The 23,790-nt window shown below is 32.3% G+C and overlaps 1 long non-coding RNA gene across 1 annotated transcript; it reads right to left on the bottom strand.

The window, feature by feature from the left end:
- Positions 1 to 294: 294 nt before the first annotated feature.
- LOC139906873 (uncharacterized) lies at positions 295 to 1,117 on the bottom strand. Its single transcript, XR_011782979.1, has 3 exons — positions 661 to 1,117; positions 469 to 608; positions 295 to 405 (listed from the first exon to the last, which is right to left on the bottom strand). It is a non-coding gene; the product is annotated as an uncharacterized lncRNA (long non-coding RNA).
- Positions 1,118 to 23,790: the final 22,673 nt, after the last annotated feature.

Below are 23,790 nucleotides of genomic sequence, written 5' to 3'. Positions count from 1 at the left end.
GATAATCACCCCTCTTTTTCATGTGGAAGTTGCTATATACAATTGTGCACAGGATAGATATATATTTCTACCGATGAGATCTAACTAATTATTAATAATAAAGTAAATGTCAAAATCATAAAATTAGACAATAAATATACTAATAAAAAAAATGTTACAAAAAGCTAATTATCTAGTAATGTCCGGCGATATTACTCCTTATTAAGAGCATCAAAAAAGATATTTTCCCCGTTATTTATGCTCATATAACAACATACTATTATCATGAAGGATATACACAGTTGCTAATTATAATGCTACACCCAATGTAACTACCCCCGTTGTTGTGACCATTGAAGCAGTTGTTTTTGCCTTTTATGAGTTTTCTGAACACCATTTCTTGGAGCCTATCAACCATAGCTAAGCCTTAAGTGATAAAAAAAGTAATATTTATTGACTATGTAATATTGGAAAACCTAATTATCATACCCAAGTCTTTAAGTGAAGAAACTAGTCTCAGACAAACTAGTTGCGAACCATCCAAAGCTACTACCCCCGTTGTTTTGACCATTTAAGCAGTTGTTTTTGCTATTTAATGAGTTGTGTATCATAATTCTAGATATGTTTAGCTAAAATAAAATCATATTTTAGGGTTAGATTTAAAAAAAATTGAATACTTACTGTGAGATAGTACAAAATTCAGAGTTCCATTTCGAAATTAGTAAATATTTTATACTTTTTATTCATAACTTGATCGTCATTTGGTATGGATGATTCAAAACATTTTTATATGTATTTCTATAAATAACATCAGTACCAACATCCTCCATTAATTTAATGATGGTTCCTCGGGAAGGGATATGTTTACCCTTGTACTTCTCCATAAATTTTTTGAACATAGATGATTAGCAATGGATAAGGTTATATTACATACAATAAGCATCCTTGTGAGATCAGAGTTAAAGTTTGACTTGATGTATTCATCATTAATTTGATTTTTTAGATGAATATCCATGCTCTTGATATGAGATGAGGATAATGAGTGGCGTGTAATTCTAGACAGGGGACTAAAGGCACATTTATATCGACAAATCCGACAAACCATCTGTTTCTCATCCGGTAAGTATTCTCCAAATTCCTGGCCCTGAACGTTATCATTCCCGCCTTTATTATTCAATATTAATATAATATGAGATGGTAATAGTCGATAGAGAACTGAATAAAATCCCCAAAATGACGTCGCCTTCTGTCTGGATTTATGAAAACGGAGGCCCAGGAATTTGGAAAATACTTACCGGATGAGAAACAAATGGTTTGTCGATATTAATGTGCCTTTAGTCCCCTGTCTAGAATTACACGCCACTCATTATCCTCATCTTATAACAAGAGTATGGATATTCATCTATAAAATCAATTTGACGATGAATACATCAAGTCAGACTTTAACTTTGATCTCACAACGATGCTTATTGCATGTAATATAACCTTATCCATTGCTAATCATCTACGTTCAAAAAATTTATGGAGAAATACAAGGGTAAACATATCCCTTCCCGAGGAACCATCATTAAATTAATGGAGGATGTTGGTACTGATGTCATATATAGAAATACATATAAAAATGTTTTGAGTCATCCACACCAAATGACGATCAAGTTATCAGTAAAAATTATTTACGAATATCGAAATGGAACTCTGAATTTTGTACTATCTCACAGTAAGTATTCAATTTTTTTTTAAATATAACCATAAAATATGATTCTATTTTAGCTAAACATATCAAGAATTATGATACACAACTCAGTAAAGGGCAAAAACAACTGCTTAAATGGTCACAACAACGGGGGTAGTAGCTTTGGATGGTTTGCAACTAGTTTGTCTGAGACTACTTCTTCGCTTTAAGACTTGGGTATGATAATTAGGTTTTCCAAAATTACATAGTCAATAAATATTACTTTTTTATCACTAAAGGCTTAGCTATGGTTGATGGGCTACAAGAAATGGTGTTCAGAAAACTCATAAAAGGCAAAAACAACTGTTTAAATGGTCACAACAACGAGGGTAGTTACATTGGGTGTTGCATTATAATTAACAATTGTGTATATCCATCATGATAATAGTATGTTGTTATATAAGCATACCTAAATAACGGGAAAAAATCTTTTTTGATGCTCTTAATAGGGAGTAATATCGCCGGATATTACTACATAATTAGCTTTTGCTCTAAATCTTTACGATGAATTTATTTCTAACATTTTTTTATTAGTATATTTATTGTCTAATTTTATGATTTTGACATTTACTTTATTATTAATAATTAGTTAGATCTCATCGGTAGAGATATATCTATCCTGTGCACAATTGTATATAGCAACTTCCACATGAAGAAGAGGGGTGATTATCTTTTTGATTAAACTCCACGTCTCGCTTGTGTATTGCAACCTAAAGTTATGACATATTTAACTGAATTCCGATGTTAGAACAAGAAAAAATTGTCTGGATCAATCTTTTATTTCAATATTCTGTATTTATAATTTATTATTATTAATAGTTATATGATTTTAATTGTTTAATTTTGTATATTTAACTTAAATGTTTAATGGTTTATTTTTTAGTATGTAGATTATATTTAATTAAAGCCTTCTTTTTTAAAATTTGAGCTTCAAATATATTTCAAATACTCTACTTTGTCGTTTCATTAGCTATTATTCTGAGAATAAGGTTCATAATGAATTACAATTTTATGGAGTGTGACGTTTTCAAATCTAATGTAATGGATAAAAAACGACGAAGTCAATTATACGTAGTATATCTTCATTAAACATTTTGCTAATAAATACATTCGTTATACCCTCAAAAATCATAATAAAGCAGGCAGATGATAATCACATCAGTATTTTAAACAATGATACCATATGTCTTTTTTTTCCCCTTCTCCTTGCACGCGTTTTTCTCTACAACATTATCAACTATACCTATAACTTATTTATCATTCATTGTGATAAGGAATATCAGAAAAATATTTCATATTTTATTTAAGAAAAAATACCTATTTAAAAAAATATGCATATCCAAGGATTTTTGTTCGATTTTGTAGTATTTTAGTGATCCTATTTTTTATTGGAGTATACAAGTAAATATGCAACATTAATTTGATAATGTTAACTATTTCAATGTAACGATAGGGACGTCATATCAGTAATAAATAATAATAATTAGTAAAAATATTACAATCAGACAATGTCAATATAATACCTTGCTTCGTACAAATTCAAATAAAGTAATTACTAATTATATCTGAAATATAGAAATTCCCTACTCATCGTGAATGGATCTCTTCATTGTTGTAATCTAGGAATCTTCTTCCCAATGAGTCGTTCCAATGCCACATTAATTTCTTTCTTAAGGTAATTTCAATGAAATCATTGATTTCTTTTTAATAATTTTCTCCATCCATTTCGATTGACATCACATGTTATATCTTATCCAGCATTTCCGGACAATACAATGAAGTAAAACTGCCTTTTTCTTTGTTTCATTCTTCCCAAATCCAAGAGCTAACACATAATTATCCCATAAACTAAAGTCTTCAAATTTATAAATTCTTTATATTCTAAGTTTTCTTCACGTTGAGGTGGAATTGAAGTATTTTCATTTCTTGACTTATTTTTATGACACTTTCTTCCTCCAAAGGTCGTTCTTCTATTTTATCAGAATTTTTGCAATTAAGTGCCTTAAATATTCTTTCCACCATTTCAAGGTGTTCTTCATCTCTTCTGATGGACTCTTCAAGAGCTCCCATTTGCTTTTCCCTCAAGATCATCATTATTCTTATTTTCATCGACTGATGTTAGATTTCTTTCTAACATTTTGATTTTTTCTATCAAACCTCGACTTTCTTCTTGTAATTCACCCTGCGTAGGCATTTTTGAATTTTTCCGTTAACTCTATCTTCATTATCCTTATCCTAATGTTCCAATAATGATGACGACTGATTACTATATTATTTACATAACTATGTTATATTATATCACTAACTAATAATCAATACATTAAATATACAACTTCATGGTAAATCCCATATTAATTATAATCTCCTGTCCAGTACCTAGTGCTAGAGAGCGCAACATTTTAATTGTTTAGTAAACTACTAAAATCTCAACAATAATTACATGAAGTGTCTAATAGTTTTTTTAAGAGCCATTAAGAATTGTATCATCATTAAATATGTCTTCGTACTTATTCTGTAAATAACTTGATAGATGAAATTAAACAATGACTAACAAATTTACATTATAATTTGTTGTATAAATTAATGAAACTGTAGTTAGATCTCTTTCTAAATTAGATTGAATGAATATATATAGTTGTATTATGTATATTACTTGATAAATACCACACAAAACAAAACAAAGTCAAATGGCATTGTATCATACTAGAAAAATACATTAAAAACTCGTTGAAAGAGCCTATAAGTCACTTATTATGGCTATCATAACTTGTTTGGAGATCCAGAGATATCAATTCATGGTCCTATATATACAACACCGAGACTTCTAGACGAATGTTTGTTTATTTTTCTTTTATCTTATTATCAGCGTTGGATTGGTCCAGGAATACTTCCCTAATCAGTCTTTTTTTATCCCTATTTTGGCCTTTTTTTAAAAATCAGTCCGGTCTTTTTCTAGATTCAACAATCCTAATGACTAATAAGTCGGTCCTTTAGTCTCAAGTTCCTAGTTATCTTTTTATTTTCTTCACTTTTATATAAAATTGAAGAACATTAATACAAAGAAAATAATTAGAACCATAAACTTCACTTATTTTGTCTGGTTGAAAGAGGTTATGATAAAAACTTTATCAGCTGAAATAAAGTAATTAGTAACTAGGTTATTCAAGCTGTTGTAGTTACCATAAATGAACGATAAGGACCGTTGCTAGAACTGACAATATTTATCAGAATGGGACTGATAAGACTGTAATCCTTTTAGTTTTTTTGGACAACTACAATACTAATTTATTATTAGAGAAGGGAAGTGTATAAAGAAAAAAACTAAGGATAGAGACTAGAAAAATGGTTGATACGTGTGCTCTTTTATCTTTTTTGTTAATTATTTAATAAGTCATGGAGCGTTAACATCTCCCTCTTAAAGAAGAATTCTCGCCTATCTATGGTGTAAATTGATTTAAAATGTATAATAGATAATATAAATGATATATAATTTTTATATAAGAATATTATTTTCCCTGTACTAATGCTATTTTAAATGTAGAAGGCTTTCCTTTTATAGCAGTATTTCATTTTCTCCCTTCAAAATCAGATACCATCAGCTGATATTAACGTGCGTACCATATGTCTCGCGCTCTTAAAAAAAAACCTACACCTCTACCTATTATATATGATATTGTTAATAGATATGTCAGTTTAATGAAATTGTGCCACTCTCTCTAATTTGTCACTTTTACTTTTTTTTCCTAGCTGTTTTCTCCACATAAAATCCAATTAAGTATTAAAAATGACATTCGTACTAGGAATAAAATCCTAGATGGGAGACAACAGAGACGTTGTGTCTGGAACTACGATGAAGTTACAAAGTTCTTGATTTGTCGTTATATCTCATCAAGGAATTCATTTAATGAAATTGAGTCGGATTGTGAAACACGCACAACCCCGACTTTATAATAAAATCTTAGTTTGTCTAATGATAATTTAATCCATGACAACCCAATATCAGATTTCAGCTCAGACTTGACAAACATGCTTGTGTCCTGTAATATCCCATTTTCTATGGTGGAACAATCCATTTTTATAGGCTTTATGGAAAAGTATAGTGGAAAATCTAAAAAATCTTATCATTGGAGGCCAAAAGGCGGATTATAATCTTTAAATTAAAAGAAGAAAAAAAAGTATGAAATACTTCCTTGGACATTCTATTTCATCGAAAGGTTTTAGGTCTCTAGAATGTAAGGTAATGGCAATCCAAAAGTACCAACTCCAAAATCAAAATATGAACTGCATAGATTTTTGGGCAAGGCACAATATTACTCTCAGTTCATCGAAAGATTGTCTCAATGGACAGTTCATTTGTACTTCCTGTTAAGGAAGAATGTAAAGTTTAATTGCAATACAGAATATGAACACGCTTTCAAAGTATTAAAAATAGTTTGTCTAAAAGTATTCAACTTTCATTCAGAGATAGTTCATAGATAGTTCCTTTAGCCCTGACGACTGATGCATCTGATACAAGGAGGGAAGCTGTTCTTGAGCAAAAGCTAAATGGACACTGGCAACCTCTAGCTTTTTGGTCTCGAGCTCTTTCACCAACACAACAGAAATATTCTACGTTTGATGGGGAATTATTAAGTGTTAAGGAAAGCATCAAACATTTTCTATGGGCTTTGGATGGACAAGTTTTTATAGTTTTACAGACATTTGCAATCCTTCTTGGTCAACAAGACAGTTCTGTACTTTTGCATTCATAGCAGAATTCAATTGTGATATCGAACATGTTCCTGGAAAATTAAATCATACTGCGGACATTATTTCTAGAAGTATAAATAACATCACAATAGGCCCAACCTTCATCGAAGATATAATTGAGGATCAAAAGAAACATGATCCTAATTTACTTAAGTTTAAAATTACACCTTCTTTTAAATACATTGCAGGAACCTTACTTGTTGGTTTTGACAATGCTGACGCATTCCGTGTGGCTGTGTCATCTCCAGAATTGCGTCAAAGAATCGTGCATTCTGTACACAAGGACAATCATCCGGGATTCCAAGAAATGCTAAGGAGGGTTTCACTTTTTTATACTTGCCCTAATTTGCGAGAAGACGTGAGAAACTCTGCTAGAGAGTGTTTAGCGTGTCAGAAAACCAAACCTGTCAGGACATCAAAAACAATGTCGTCTTTTGATCCTCCATCTGAAAGACATTCCTTTATTCACGTAGACATAATCGGGCCATTTCCACTAATTCAGGGACAGTGCTTTTCCCTAACTATTATGGATCGTTTCACAAGGTGGCCAGAAGTGATACTTATTCCAGATATAACCTCCAAGACAATAGTCAATAATTTTTTGAGTGGTTTGATTTCGAGGTTTGAAGTTCCAGAAACCATTGTGTCTAACCGAGGAACGCAGTTCACAAGTTCATTATGGGTAGGTGTTTGCAGGACACTTGGGATTGTAAGCAAGAACACAACCTCGTATCATCTAGAGTCCAATGTACTCATAGAACGTTTCCACAGATCATTTAAGACCGGGCTAGTAGTACGAATGCTGGAAGAAAAAGAAGACTGGATCAATGCACAACCTGTAGTTTTATGGGGATTGAGGAATTCAGTACCAATATACTCGGGTTCTAAATATTCACCTTTTCAATTACTAACAGGCCGCTCAGGATCCATAGCCTTTAATTTCTTTAACAAGTCAACCTTTACTTCTGGCAACCTCGACGTCGAAAGTTTCTTTAAAACAATTGAGAAAATAACACACGTTCCTCCGAGACACTTTAATAAAGAACCCATTAACAAACAATTAAAAAAAAAAATTCGTTTTTGTTAAAAATAAACCTATAAAGAAGTCTCTTTCTCCAACATTCTTGAGTCCGTTGAAGGCGATTGAGAGGCACGATCGTTACTATAAATTGGACTTTGGACCAAGAACTGACAATATCTCGATAGATAGACTTCGACCTGTATTTGTAGTTCCAAGTATCCTTCCAGCGTGTCTGACTATAAGATGCACAAGATCTACAACTGGAAAATGATCTATTTGTTTATTTATCAATGTTTTTATGATGCCTTTTATTGTGTTTTACTAACTAGTCGATCTCTTTACTCACTTTACCATCTAGGGGGAATAGTGTAGGAGTTCGACTTCTTTAGATGATATTAAATATTCATCATAGTACCTTGTATACTTTTTTCTTTTCATTTTCGAATAAAGGAATGATCATTTTTACTCAGTTAAAATAAATATATTTAAATCTTAACATACTTAACAAAAAAACAGCAAGAAACAAACCAACACCAAAACAACTAAAAAAATAAGAGAAAAAAGACAATTCAGTCCATATTTTCGTTTTTATAATTCTTTTATCAATTAATAACACTGGGGAACATGAATTTTGTGCAAATTAATTCAAGGTAAAAAATGAATGTATCTGGAACTGCAGACTCAAGAATTGATCCCAATTTGTCTCTTAATCTTCGGAATTATCTGAGATTATAGTAATTCGGGACTATTATCGTTCAGCATCCTTTTTAACCCCTAAGACAATCACCAAACTAAAAGTACGATTAATAAAATTTATTTACAAGTGTTTTCATTGATTCTGTATCTTGTTTTGAACTTGATATATTTTCTTTTTAATGGTGAAAATGAAGAAAAACGACACTCCTATTTAGATTCTTATAACTTATTCATCAGAAAAAAATTATTATGAATATCATAGTTGATATAATAGAAAAATATTCAATTATTAATAAAGATCTATTAAAAAAAATATGCATTTCCAAAGATGTTTGTTAAATTTTGTATATTTTAAGGGATGCAATTTTTTATAGGGGTTTACTAGCAAATAGGAAAAATTATCATAATATTGTTTACAATTTCAATGTAAATTGTTATGACGTAATGCCCCGTAACAAATAATAGTAAGTGATATCATCCACTGTTAATAGAAATATTAGGTTATACCATAACACTTTTCCGACTGATGTTTGAATCCCACACCGCTTTTTAATAGTAACATCAAAGTGTATATTCTGTTACTATTAATCATATAATTTCTAATATTATATGCTGTTATTAATCTCTATGATGTCAAATCTGTCCATATTGTCGATGAGTTTGGTACGGTACTTAAATTAAAAAAATCTATATAGCCCAATTATATGAGGGTCTAACCTTGATCTCATTATATATATAATACCACACTTTTTACAAATTAAAACAAAATAATTAATAATTAAATTTGAAATACTAAAATTATCTAATCATCGTGAATGGATCTCTTAACTTTTTTGATCCTAGTATCTCTTTCCCAAGGAAGGAGTCTACTCTACTCCCTTATGAGGTCTGGTAGTTCTCCTTGGATTAATTTTCATCCTATTGCCCCTCGTAGAATTCGGAATCCGAATTCCAACATCTCATGAGATGGATGATTAAGTTAGAACAGTGTAAATACCCCAAATTAGGTCATTTAGAAAAAATTTGGTGTAGTAGGATGTTATTTCTATGCAGTAAAGAAGGACTTTTATTTCCTAGTGTTAAATGAAATATAACATCATTGTAGTACAGGGTCGGCGTCTAGTGTAGGGAGGAGTTTTGAAAATTACTCATGTGAAAAAAAGAAAAAAAAAGAGAATATATATATCGGGAGAAAACATGGAATAATATTTTTTTTTTCTTAAAAAAAGGTCTTTCGATCAAATTATGCTGTTGAGCAAAAATTGTATTAATAATAAAATCCTTTCCTGCGGACATCCCCGCTCTAGTTTTGGGTAAATTAGTTATTAACTATTGGAGAACATAGAAGTCCACTTCTTCAGGTCTTAATCATTGTAGACCTTAGTAACTGTCAAATTAAAAGAACATCTAAATACCAAATTTGTCTGTTGGAATGATACCATTTTAATATGTTTTTTAAATATACAGTTGAGCTCAAAACTATCAGTATCCTGATAAAAATAGCAAGAACACATAATTAGACATTCATGGTGGATCTATAATCTCATTAAGTATATCCCTAGTCAATCAAAAACTACTCTCAACTAAAATAAAATATAATAATTTATTCTATTTTTCGAGTAAATCAACACAATATCCTTTTTAGCGTTTCATAAGTATTAATACCCATTCTGCAAAATAACTTTATATTTTGTAACGAGGCCTCTAGTTTTCTTCAAATATTGAATACACTTGGGATATGTCCTTACCAAATTAAGGAAATACGTGGATCGATTTTGGCCCACTCTTCTTGACAGATTCTTGAAAGGTCATCAAGATTTATTATATGCCATTTCCACATTGCTTTTTTTAATGTAGTCCAGAGATTCTCAATAGGATTAAGGTCAGGATTTTTAACTGACCAGTCTATGACCCTAACCTTATACTTATTGAGCCATTCATGAAGTATTTTGGATGTGTTCATTAGGCTATTGTCCGGCAGGAACTACAAATGCTCTCCAAGCCTAAGAAACTTTGCTGATTGTTGCAGATGCATTTCAAAGATCACAATGTAGTCTTCCATTTTTCATGGCCCATCAATTTTGTGAATTTCTCCAGTTCTATTGGCTAGCTCAAATCATCACCGTGTTTAACTATTGTAATAGTGTTTTTCGGTTGAAGGCTTGGCCTTTCTGGTTCCAAATGTGCCGATGCTGGTTGTGGACAAACAACTTCGCCTTTGTCTCATCTGACCAAAGCACAGTGCGCCAGAAGTTGAGTTCATCATCTTTGTGGTCATTGGCATACTTCAGCCTGGCCTTTATGTGCCTACTTTCGAGGATTTGATACTTTCTTTGCACACAACTCCGGAACCCATTCTTTCCAGAACCCTTTGCATAGTTGATCGTCCAAGTTCCAGTGGCTTTTAACCATTGATGGATGGATTTGAGAGCTGTGGTTGGATTCTTGGTAACCTCTCCGACTGCATATCTCACTTGTGTTGAGCTCTGCTTGGACTTCCTACAATGTCGAGGAAGAGTCTGGCCATGGGCAGTTCTTTTGAATTAGGTGATGATGCTTTGGACAGTGTATTTTGGGAGGGAATAATTGATGGAAATGTGATTGTAACTGTCACCTTGATTATGGCAATTGACTACAAGCTGGCAAATGCCCTCACTGTACTCTTTGGTATTGGTCATGACGATTGTTGAATAACAATGAAGCAAAACATTAGCTAATAGACATTTATGACTCAGAGAATAATTAAAGAACATTCTTGATCTCTCAACTACTTTATAGAAGTCTCTTAATCTCTCCAGACTTCACCATTATAAAAACACAAGAAAATGTGTTTGTTAATTTAAGCTTTTTGGAGGTGTATGAAAACTTTAGAAACAAGCAAAAATTCTTTTAGAGGCATAAAAAATATTTGATTTAAGAAGTTGATATCTTTAGTCAATAACTGGTAATTATTATCAAAAATATTAGTAAAAAAAATTATTTAAGATTTCCGATATAGATATGGCAAATATTGAAAGGGTACGAATATTTTTTGGCTCAACTGTATATTTTAGTTTTATGATAATAATTTCTAACTGTTGTACCCCATTTTTGTAATTAACATATCTTATTTTATATTTCACATCCATAGCCTTATATCTGAGTCTGAAAGCGAATGGGTCCCATCATAGTTTCAAGCCTTGAATATATTCATTGTTATATATAGATCAAGCTTGTTATCGATCACCCTTTTCCCGTTCAATCGTTCATTTATCAAAAACGTTCTGTTCTCCGTTTATTTCTTCATTTTTTCTCTCCGTTCAATCGATCATTTTTGAATTATTTATTTCTTCATTCAATAGTGATCTACTAAAAAAAGTCCTACCTATAAAATATTAATTAATATATAAAGCCCTTTTTGTTTCTCAATACATAAAAATGAGCTTTATGGCGTAGCTTAATATAAGGAAAACAGACAATCCCGGTGGTTCTGAATTGTACAGGTATACTAAATATTCTGGTAAAAAAGATACTCTCTATTTTTATAAAATGGTATCCAATTTATTAAAAAGCTTTTTTTTTACAGACTCAAAATAGCTTTTAGAGCAGCCTCAAAAAGTGTATAGAGGCAGTACTTTTATTAAAGACAACTTCCAATTTATTTTCAACATCCTTCCTCCTTTTAAAAAGCCAGCCGAACATACAAATTTTTCAGAGTAACCGTATTTACTACAAAGGAAGGCAAATGCTACGGGTGCCGTTCATTCAGTAGCTAGTATAATTGGCGCAAAGAAATAGGCGAGCCCTCCCAACTTCGGGGTCGGGCTTAATTTTTTCAATATGCTAGTTTGACTCATAACACTTGGTCCCTGTCGGGCTTTAATTTTTAATAGTTAGGCCCAGTCGGGTTTTATTTTTCTATTGTTTTGCCTGATTATTTTTGGATTGGCTTTTAATGGCTTTGCTGATTTCTTCAAAATGCTGTAAATTCCTCCTGTGAGCTCATCTCCCATATACCCAAAGTGGTCTGAGTATGTCTATAGTATTAATTTCTCCAGACAGGTGGTTCCGTTTATTTTTGTTAGATACATTAGCTCAAGCCTTTGGGGGTGGGGGTTGCTTACCGTATGAGATGACAAATTTAGTCCTGAGTCACTTGCTTATATTTTTTTTTAACCCAACCTGAATGTACTACTCCCACCAGTTAAGAACTGCATTTCTTCAATGACAATAATGAGAGCATATGAACAATATATCTAATGTTTGAAATTTATTGTTTAACACTTTTCTACAGTTTTCATTTTGTACATAGTTCAACTTTATATTTTGTATTACATTGACATTTCGTTCGTCGTTTCTTCGTTCAGTGTCCAAGCTCGATATAGATGGATAGATTCTTACCCAAGGAACACTTCTCTTGTATGAAGCCTCACTTTGTTAGTCCTATTCTTAGGGTAAATTTCCATCTCATCATCATCTCCATATATTTTAGAAATCGAGCATTTCTTGTTGAGGATAAAGTATTTCGTATCTCTTCTTTTGTCTTAATTCTTAAAAAAGATAGAAGTCTTTCCGTCTTTAATGAATGAAGATCAATTTTTGCAAATGACAAGCATAATTAGATTTAAAATTAGTCTCTCCATTCACTCAAATATTTTTGTTTATATTATTTTAAACTTTATGAATAGTTCTTATGAATAAAATTCATAAAGGAACTACACAATATTATTTCTAAATAAAGAATAAATATATTTCCTATTTGAAAATACATAATATTAGAATAATAAAGCTTGTTCATTAGCATGAGTTCGTCTGAAGATACGGGCTACTACAATGCTCTCACCAGACTCTGCGTCTAATTAGAAAATAAATTTACATAAAATTTAACATAAAAAAATACAAAGATTGCAGACTGAATTCTAACAGTAAGTTCTGGAATTACTCTCGGTGGGACGTGTTTAATATCTTGGAGCCTCTTCAACAAGTTTTTCTACATAGGAGTCTCAGACTCCTCTGTCAGCGAGAGTGGAAGCATTAAGTGATGAAGGGGAGAAAATGCACTCCCTGGAACACTTGGTATAGAAGAATGGAGGCCAAGTAGGATAAAGGGAAGGGCCTTGATCTAAGATTCTCTTTCTTCATACATTGTAGAAGACGGAGCACTCAGAGTACGGCGGCAGAATCTTTCAAAGATACCGTTTGACTCAGTATGTCATGAATTGTTTTTTATATCCTAGGAGCTGTCCCAATCTTGTCCATAGAGATCCAGTAAATTAGGTTCCTCCATCTGAATGGATTGAGGTAGGCACTCCAAATCTAGGAATTCATCTGGTGAAAAAAGCCTTGACCACAGTATCTGCCTTTATGTCTTGAACGAGAAGGACTTCAGTCCATCGATTTGATCTATTCCGATCGTCCGCAGGTACCTAAGCCTATTGGAGGGTGGAAGTGGCCCAACTAAGTCAACATGTATGCAGCATAATCTGTTGGGTTCTTGTAGGAAAGGAGTTGGCCCGGCAGCTCTAAGATTATGGCTGTTTTTTTTTTCGTTTTTTTTTTGGACAAGCTAAGCAAGCTCGTGCTCATTCTTTTACATCTGCCGTAATGTTCGGCCAAGCAAAAGGCTGTTCTATCTCTCTCAGTGTCGCTTTAAATACAGGGCGAGAAAAGCCATGACTAATTACAATATCTTGTTACGTAGTTTTACAGAAAAAACGATCGCTGCAAAATTATGTTCACTTCCAAAACCCACCGGTGTATGTGCTACAAAAGTTTTGATTGTGAAATGTCTTGACTGTTTCGAGGATCAATTGCCTCTTGATCTTGAACCACGTCTTTAAAAAGGGGTTAGTTTTCCATTCTAGCAGATCTAGGAGTATAGGTATTGTTTCAGCCACTTTCCGGATTTGTGCCCAGTACTTTAATGAAACTCAGCAAGAAAGGAAAAGGCCCTGTTTTGTCTTGTAGTCCAAGAGGGGTTACTCGATTCCAGTACAGTAGTTAACGAGTTATGGTCATAAAACCCCGCGAAATGGACACCTTCTAGTAACCATCTAAAGTGTGATATTGCTTCTTTAACTACAAGGAGCTCACGGTCGAACACGGAATATTTTTGTTGGGCTGAGTTGAGAGCTGTAGATCAGAACGCCAATGGCGTGTATTAACTCCCAGTACATTGCTCCAGAGAAGCACCCATTCTGTGCAACGAATCATTGGTTGTGAGGGCTATGGGTGTATGTTCGAGGCGGAAGGCTAGGAAGGTTCGCTTTGGTAAAGTCAATTTGATTTGCTGAAATGTTCTCTGTTGCTGACATCCCCAATTAACCTTCGCATGTTTGCGTAGCAAAGGGTGTAGTTTGCCTGTATGTTGAGCTAATTTGGGCACAAATCTAGCAAAGCCTCTTGTGATCTAGAGAAAACGTGAAATAAGGTATAGTGATGTTCATCAAGACCTTTAGACACCAATAGCAGGCCTTCCAAATATATAAATACTCCCTCCATATTGAGAAATAATGCGTTCATAAAAAGCTAGAACGTTTGGGCAGCGTTTTTGAACCCAAAAGGTATCCGCACATATTGGAAAAGGCCGATTGGTGAGATGATGGTCGTCTTTTAGATGTATTCGTCCTCGACTGGGATCTGATGATAAGACTTGAAAATGTGGAGCTTTGAAAGTACTGTGGAGCCCCCAAGGTTTTGGGAAAAGTATCTCATATTCAGGAGTGGGTAACAATCAAGCTCTGGTCAACGAAAATCCCCACACAAACAAAACCATCTGTTTGACTTCTCTTCTATGTGCACTGCAGAAGAATAAGGAGAAGAGAGATACCACTTTACTCCGGTGTCAAGCAAGATTTTGACTTCGGATTTGAAGAAGGCTAGCTTTGGCCCACATAGGGCAAAACGTGGGGGCACCAGTTGTGACGTTGGAGTGTGTCACTAGGTGTTTAAGTGGAATACGAGAGTCAATCTTTGAGAAGAGATGAGGAAAGTCACGTTATAATCTGCTGACTAAACAGATGATGAGGTTGGGTGACTCAAGTTACAATTAACTAGGGGTATGATGTTCGTTTGTGATCGTATGAAAAGTGATTTATTTGTCAGATCGATGCAAAAAATATTTTTTTCAAAAAATCCATATCCAGGACAGGGATGGTGTTGTCAAAAATATATAATTTCCCAGAATATCTTATTCCCTCCAATGGAAAATCAACCGACACAGAACGGATCGGGAATACTCACTGCCCCCAAAAAGTAATAAGAGGGGTATGATTGGATTCTCTTTTGATATATTTGGCTAAAGCTGTTGGTAAAATGGAGACTTTAGCTCCTGAGTTAACAAGAAATAATATATTCCTGAGACTGTCTTTCCCGTAAATTAGATCAATATCTCTGTTAGTTACCTCAGCTGAAGAGCTGAGGACTAATTAGTTTTTTGACAGGAGTCCATTGAAAGGGCAGGCAGAACCTGAACTGGTCCTTGCAGACATACTGTAGGTCAAGTGTTGCCTACAAATAAGTCCTGTGTTACCTTGAGCCTGGTTACGATGGTATTTTGTTTTTTCTTTAATAAGAACAGTAGGGGCTCATTAGGGTATTGGGAAGCAGGACGACGAGAGAACGACAAAGATTAAATGAGCTTCTCTGAAGGAGGGGGATGAGGATAGGAAAGTACTTGACCATTATTTAGCTTTAAGGATTAGGCGAGTGCCGATGATTGTTTAAGGCCATCACAATGCTTCGCAAGCATTTCCTTACTTATTCCTGTTTGCAATCGGAGAATGGCTCTGAGTGAACTTGAGACACATTTGATTATTTACTATTTCGGTAGAATGGCTTTGAGGTCCGGTACAAAGTCAAGGTCGAGGACACTGTAGCTATAATTTCCGTAGCCGAAAATTATTCCTGTTTCAAAAGATCAAGGCCCCTTTTCTTGCGTTTTTGAGGTGACATAACATAGAGACTAAATCTACTAAAACTTTTTTCTTCAGGGTTAAAAAAACAACAACGTTAACTCCTCCTTTGGAACATTTCTCATGATGTTAGGAGGTATTTCAGCTTGTTAAAATCATTTGTGATGTCTTGTCCTTTGAACATGAAATCTGTTTTCAAGACCATCTTTGAGGGTCTTCTTCGTTAAACTTTGGAAGGCGAAATTCTGAACACCCGGTTCAGTCACAGGAAGGTTTGTGCCTTGTTGAATTTACTCCAGAGGAATTATTTGACTGCTGAAGTACGGTCATCTCAAGATCAGGATTTTTGGGATCCTGTGAACGGGTGGTAGAAGGCATTATATTTGTTGTCAATGGTCACAAATAACGGAAATACACAATATGATTTCTAACTAAAGACTGAATATATTTCCAATCTAAATTGACATAATATGAGAATAATAAAACTTGTTCATTAGCATGAACTCGTTTGAAGATACGGGTTGCTACATTAATGTTCAAATATTGCTTAATTTCTAACATTATTATATTTACGTACGCCATACCTAGTTTTGATTTTATTGAATTAGAACAGTAATGTCTAGAGGAGGGGTATGACTTGAGATTGACCAAATCAACATGTATTTTATCATCAGTTAATAGAAGTAAACTCGTAAATTGGTACTCGAGTTTTATGAAGAAAATAAAAGAAAGACACAAAAACTCGGCACGTGGGCATAAAAACCAGAGTATTACTCGGAACTCGTCAAAACTTGAGATTCTCTGTTTTTCTTTTTCGTGCCCATTCTAACATGTAAATTTTCCTACACGGACTTCCCTTCTCTATTTAATTTATAATTTATATCTTACCAGAGGCAACTCTAAGTTGACTTTTTTGAAATGTGTGCTACTAATCCCAGTTTGTTTTAAAAGTAATCTTTGTTTCAATGTTTTAAGTCTAACAAGAGTAATCGACATTGCTTCGAATTACGCAGTTTATTAAGCACACACTCAAAAGTCCTTCTCATACCAATAGACATATGACAAAATTGTCTGTATTAATATAGATTAATTTATATTTCTAAATGCATGAGGAAGGGTCCGCTATTAAACATAAATTCGAATGTTTAAATCTGATTTTCACTCTACTAGCTTCAAGTTCGTATCCCTTGAAATTTATGTTTAAAAATAATCTCCATTCCTCTTCAGTATTAGCCTATTACGGTGTTAATTTTGTAACCATTATTATCTTTTTTTTTTAAATAACAGTTATATCTTGAAATGAATTTATTGGTTTAAATTTTATTATGTATACGTATTTGATAAATAATAATAATAAATAGGCCATTAAGAATTTTAATGATGAGGGAAGTAATTTTGAAGTTGATGATCTATATGACTCTAACAGCCCTGTTTATCTTTTCGAATCTCTACTTGAACTTGAATGATACTCATCGGAAAGGTTTCCTAAAAGGATTGGAAAATAGTCAACTTTTCATATCTTATACCAGTTATACCAGGTTTAAATTCAAATTCTGGAAATCCTTCCTCTCATCTTCCCATACTCTATCCAGTAAGAAAAAGAGAAAGGATGAAAATAAAATTGATTAAAAATTATTTACTGGATCTAAGAAAGATAAAAATAAGTGGGATTTACATTCTATGCAACAAAAAACCAAAAAATAAATTTGTGTCAACTGCATGACCTCAATCAAACGCCACTTGCAAAAATCCATTAAGTTGCTTTAAATTATATTATGAATAATAATACTTCACAACTATCAGTCTATGATTATGTCCGGAAAAAAATAGTTGACGGGCTTTCAAAATGAAATGCTTAATTGAAAGGCAGCTATGATTCCGATCAAAGATCTAAAAAAGTTATCGATTTTTCAATAATTATTTAAAAAATAGGATTTTTTGAGTGACAAGCTTTTAGCAAGCAAAAAGTGTTACAGTAAGTAACGAGTATTCAGGCGAGTATCGAGTATCCAATTGAGTATTGAGTATTCAAGGGAGTAACGAGTAAAGCTCTTAATTCCTCTAGTGGTTTTTTTTAGAAACTCGAAAATACTTATGCATCAAAATTTAGCTCGCAGCTCATCGTTAATCTTAAGTAACTGGATTCATACTAATAGCAACACAAATATAATTTTTAAAAGAGATCAGATATTTTAATAAATAATAAGATGGGACAAACCAGCAAAATGGAGCAAAATGTATATAAAAAAGTTTTATGTATTTAAAAAAATAATCATCTATGGAGGAAAAAATTAAAGATGAAAAACCAGCAAATATTGTAGTTCTTTTTACTTAGAAAGATCGACAAAGATAACAACAAAAACAGAACATAAACCCCTCATAGGAATGCTTTCTGACTCTAATATATACTTAATAGAAAGTTTCAAGGATCCAACGTATTTGCAGAAGCTGGCAGGGTATTGTTTTGAAATTGAATGGGTACCAGGAAAGGAGCACCAAATAGCTGATTCCTTATCACGTGTGACAATAATTAATCCTAAAAATGATGATTGCTGGGATACTCAATATTGCAAACAGTATGATAAATGTATCAGTTGATATGAGTACTATAATTTATATTAATTCAAAAAAGTGATAAAGTCCTTAGGAGCCGCGGTTTTCAAGGTTAACGGAATAGGATATTTGGTAACAGTGATCATAAAAGCTACTGTGACATGATGATAAGAAAGAGATTAAGACCAACTGAAATTGAATATATTGAAAATTTCAAAATTCGATTTAAACTTCAGATACCGCACAATCGAATTGACTGAACTTGTATATAATATATTGATGTAAAAATTTAAACAAATATCAATCATATTAATAATTTGTTAGACAGTTTTTCAGTGATTCCATATTGTATTTGACTCTTTAAAAATTTTCTTCGGTTTTTCATTGAAGTAAAAAACTTATAATACGTTTTTTTTTGTGTTTTATCAAAAAAAAATCCCAGCTTACTTTTATGTTATCGCCACATATATATGTTAAGTACATAAAGTGTTTCATGACCAAAAGTTTTAATACTTAAAATTTAATTTATGCTTGCAAAGATAAGCCTCTATCATATCCAGTGGTTAAATCAGCTCTTATGAAAAATATAAATCCTTAACTTTTACTAAGTCCATCACTGATATAATGTTGACGTGGTTGGAAGATTGGGGGCTTCCAATGCATATTGGAACCATCTGTGGACCACAATTCGAAACAGAATTCAAGGACTTCTGCATAGATTTAGAAATTAAGTATGAGTTTGCATCCCCATACTCACCCCAATCCAACAAGCATGGAGAGGCTGCAGTCAAATCCATGAGGGTGATCCTCAAAATTGTATTAGGAGGGCTTAATTTCGCTCATCACTCCTGGAATTGAGAGATATACCAAGATCTGTCAGACTCAGTCCAGCCAAACGGGTATTTGGCTACTCACGAAGTCCTACCATTGCCCATTGTTTACACTAGCATGCCGCTTCTGACTTTGAGAGGGGGCAGAGTAAAAGAAGACAGAGAAAGACTTGTCATCCAAAACATATTATGATAGCTCTTCTACAAATCGAAACCCTTTGATTCCTGGAGATCCTGTTAGGATCCAAAATACAAAGACAAAGATGTTGGACACACGTGGAATAATTATCAACACTTAGAAAGATAGAAGATCCTACTTTGTTGATGTAAAAGGAAAATAGATTATACGAAATAGACGCTTCCTAAAAGCATATCAATCTGAATGTCCTTAAAAACGACTAACGTAACATTAGTATTATATAATTATTCGTAGGTGTTGTATATTAAAATTTTGTTAAGTGTTTTAATATTATGTATTAATAATGTTAATATATTATGATTTGTCGTATTGGGGAAGATGTGAGGTATCGTATTGAAAGATTAAGACCTGTATGTATATAGTATTAGAATGTACTTTTCTATAGGATGTATTTATATCAATATTAATAGAATAATCTAATAGTATAAACATTCGTAGGTTGGTAACTCAGCAAAAATATAATTTACTATTTTGTTCTATTGCCAGTGAAGTTCCCCAAATTCAATATTATTTCAGATTAATCGTTTAATATGCATCATGATAGAAAAAACATCAGTCAAGATAATTTTAAGAATAAATGATCAACAATTTGAATTCAAACTGTTTCCCAAATTTGAAACTTTCTTGCTTTTACTAGATCTCTTATATCTCAGGGCATTGTAAAATCTAGAATTGAACTTTGCATCTCTAATTTAAGGAGCGTTGACAGTGATGATGAGGAACTTGAGAGAAAACTTATTTTTATTTCGGAACAGCTTGAACTATTGTCAAAACCCAAAAATTGAAGACGATACTCTATGGAACTATTATCGATGTGCAGTGTTGTGACTGTCCTTATTTAGGACTGAGGACTGCGGTCCAGTCTAGTCTTATCAAGTCCAGGATCACTTGTCGGTTCTTAAAGAAGGTAAAATTGATCCCTCGTGACGTTAATGAGGTTATTTTTCCTTTTTTTAAATTATTCTGTTATTTAATAGAATAAATTATATAACCAAGTAACAGTATAATATGTTCGTATTATAATGAAAAAATTATTTTTTTTTGCAAGATATTTGCAATAATGTTAGTATATATTTGATATATCTTGCTTGGATTAATAATCCATGAATATTTTTATGAAAAATTCCAAGGACCGACCCCAATGATAGACAGTCCTAAGGACCAATAAGACCAGTCCTAAGACTTGACTGGACTGGACAAAATAGATAAGGACCGACACAACACTAGCAATGTGTATGCTATGGCAAAATTGCAGACCTTCCCTTTACAAAGAAATTGTATCTAAAGATCGCTTATGTCTCCCAAATATTTCACATCTTCGAAGATTGTATGGAGAAGTGAGTATCGATATTTGAATACCGTCTTCTACAATTTCGTATCTCAAAGCAAGGTTGAAATCTATTGCTACATAAGATAGAAAATATACCGTTGTATTTGACATTCAAACAATATCTGCCCCAATTTGAAATTTGCGAATATCTTCTGGACGTAAAAAATCTATTGTACATTTCTCTTGCGAATAAAACGTCGTCATATTACTTTCTGAGCTGCCGTCAATTTCTAAAGCAGGAAAAAAATAAGGTTAATTGTATTAGTAAAGTCATGCAAGATGGACTTTCCGATGCTTTCGTCATTTTAAAAAAAGAAGAAGAATGTTTCGAAGATGAAATTAATAATATAGAATATCAACTCGATTTATTTCGTTTTTCAACTTCAAATTTCTTATTAGATCAGCATCAGGCTAATTTATTATATTTTGTTTCTGGTCATATAGCCTCATCAATTATAAAAGTACTTAAAATAAATAACTGTGATTGTAACAATTATTTAATCTAGGAAAAACCAATAATTTTCGTTGTTGATTTTTCTGGAGAAGAAAGAGATTTAATAGAAAATTAAAAAAAAAAATTGATAGAGAAGAACTTAAATATATACTTGGTTTATTATACTCGGTAACTTTATACGGCAATCGGTTATATAAATTAATATATTCATCGAACCTTATCTTGCAAAGATTGTCAAAATCTTCGAATCCAAGACGTTGTTTTACTAAATTGTTTCTTAATTTGATCCAACATGGAAGCTCATGTATTTGAGTTGTTTTAAAATCTTACAAAAGTCATGTTGTTGTAGATTTTATACACCAAGTAGCTTTCAAAGTCTTTAAATTTTGTAATAAAACTAAGACATGAACAAAATAGCATTAACCATACGTCCCGTAAAAGAAAATCTTCATGTAATCTAGCACATAGAAAAATACCCAAGTTGGCTTCTCAATTTCAAAAATTTATTAGGTTCCCGATAAAAAATTGTTCCTTTGAGAAAAATTTTATTTGTATATACTATGTAATGCCATTAAATATCAAAAATTCTATATTTGATTTATACTTAGTTGAAATATATGGTAAAAGTCAATGAAGTTAGTAAAGTATTTTATTTAAAAAATTACATACCTAGAGATTATCAAATGTACGCAAATGAAGGAAATAAAATTAGTTTCAATAATATTAAAGAAATATTTATATAAATTCAAATGGAACTATAAACACGGAGTTGGTACTGTAACAGATTAAAAAAGTTGAACTCCATAAAAAGGTAAAAAGTTTAATTGCTATCATAAAATTGTATACCTCCAAATGTATAAAAGGTTATGTGAATACAATCATCATAGACGAGGTATATTCTGTTTGAAGGGTTAATTTATCGGATGGAAAGGTCTACGGATATGAGAATAATGGATTAACCAGAAAATCTTGTGTTTTATGGTTAAAAGTGTCCTAGGTAGGCGTAACGACGTAGTTGCAATGGTTCCTCTATCAAGTCATGATTCAAAAGTCATGAAAAAATGGTTCTTCAAAGTTCTCCAACTTGTTCATGATGTTGGATTTACACCAGTCGCCATCCTAACTGATGGACATTTGGTCAATCATAAAATTTTTATGAACGAATTAAGAAATGCTTTTACCCCAGTGAATATTAAAAATCCGTTTTCCATCTCTAAAGAAAAGATATTCCTATTATTTATTTAAATATCCATATTTTTTAAAATTTCTACAATAACCTTTTAAATAGAAAATATTTCTTTTTTCCAACTTTTGAAAACCATGATGAACACTTGGAAGCCCAAGCAATGACTCCTGAAAAGTCTATTTGGAAACTCCAATACTCTTAAAAATATTCCAAATTTTTTGGAATTACGTCAATGTTAGTTCTGTTATTTCTTGCATCAAGTTGAGAGATAAAAGAATGACCCAACTCACTTATGAGAATTAGGAACAGATCGACTTTTTATTATCTTTTTATACTTGGCTTGAATCATGTCCAGATATTTCTCTTCACAAGAAAGGACTGTATTTCCAAACATTTTTGGCTGCCTTATAAACATCAAGGGGACTGATTGAACCATCAAATTATCTTTTTAGTAACACAGAAGCCAAGTTTATTTTATTGCGGAAGATCAATTCCGCTTGGGAGAAGACAATATTTCTTAAGTTGTTTACAGTTTCTTGAAAGTGAAAAGAAAATTAGAAACTTCTTATTGGTGTCTAACATCAAGTCATTTCTTCTCTCTGCGATACTTTATTGCACAACGAAAAGGTGATAGAAGCAAATAAAATTCAAGTTGATAAAAAAATGTGTTTGTATGATATCAATTTTTGAATTGTCAAATTGTAGTCAAGTTGAAGGGGTGGAAAAAATACTCTACTAAATTGCTGGATATATCGCAAATGCGATATTAAAAAAAAAGGAGTGAATAAACGATGTAGGGATATGCTTAGCTCATCTAATCATGTTAGTATTTTAATCGATGAAAATGGTAGCCATAAAATTATTGATTCTTTTTTAATTAACTTAATAGGGGTGGTCTTACGAGAGCGTTTGATTTTATGTTTCTGACTGTAGTAGCATATTAGTAATTTACTAAAATTTATATTTGATTTGATATTATAAACAATTGTCTTTTTTCTTAGAAAGATCCTTGAAATGTATTTATATCTTGTATAAAAATAAATGTTGATGCGTCAATACCACGTGACATGGGTACTCTACAGCAAGTGTGTCGATGAACATAAATTTTTAACTTTCTTGCTTTTAAGTTGTTTGATTTATTTTCAAAAAAATATATTGAAGAGATGTAT

The sequence above is a fragment of the Lepeophtheirus salmonis genome, chromosome 12, assembly GCF_016086655.4.
Source record: "Lepeophtheirus salmonis chromosome 12, UVic_Lsal_1.4, whole genome shotgun sequence".
In the NCBI taxonomy this organism is placed as follows: Eukaryota; Metazoa; Arthropoda; class Copepoda; order Siphonostomatoida; family Caligidae; genus Lepeophtheirus; species Lepeophtheirus salmonis.
This window is presented reverse-complemented; position numbering and strand designations above follow the sequence as displayed.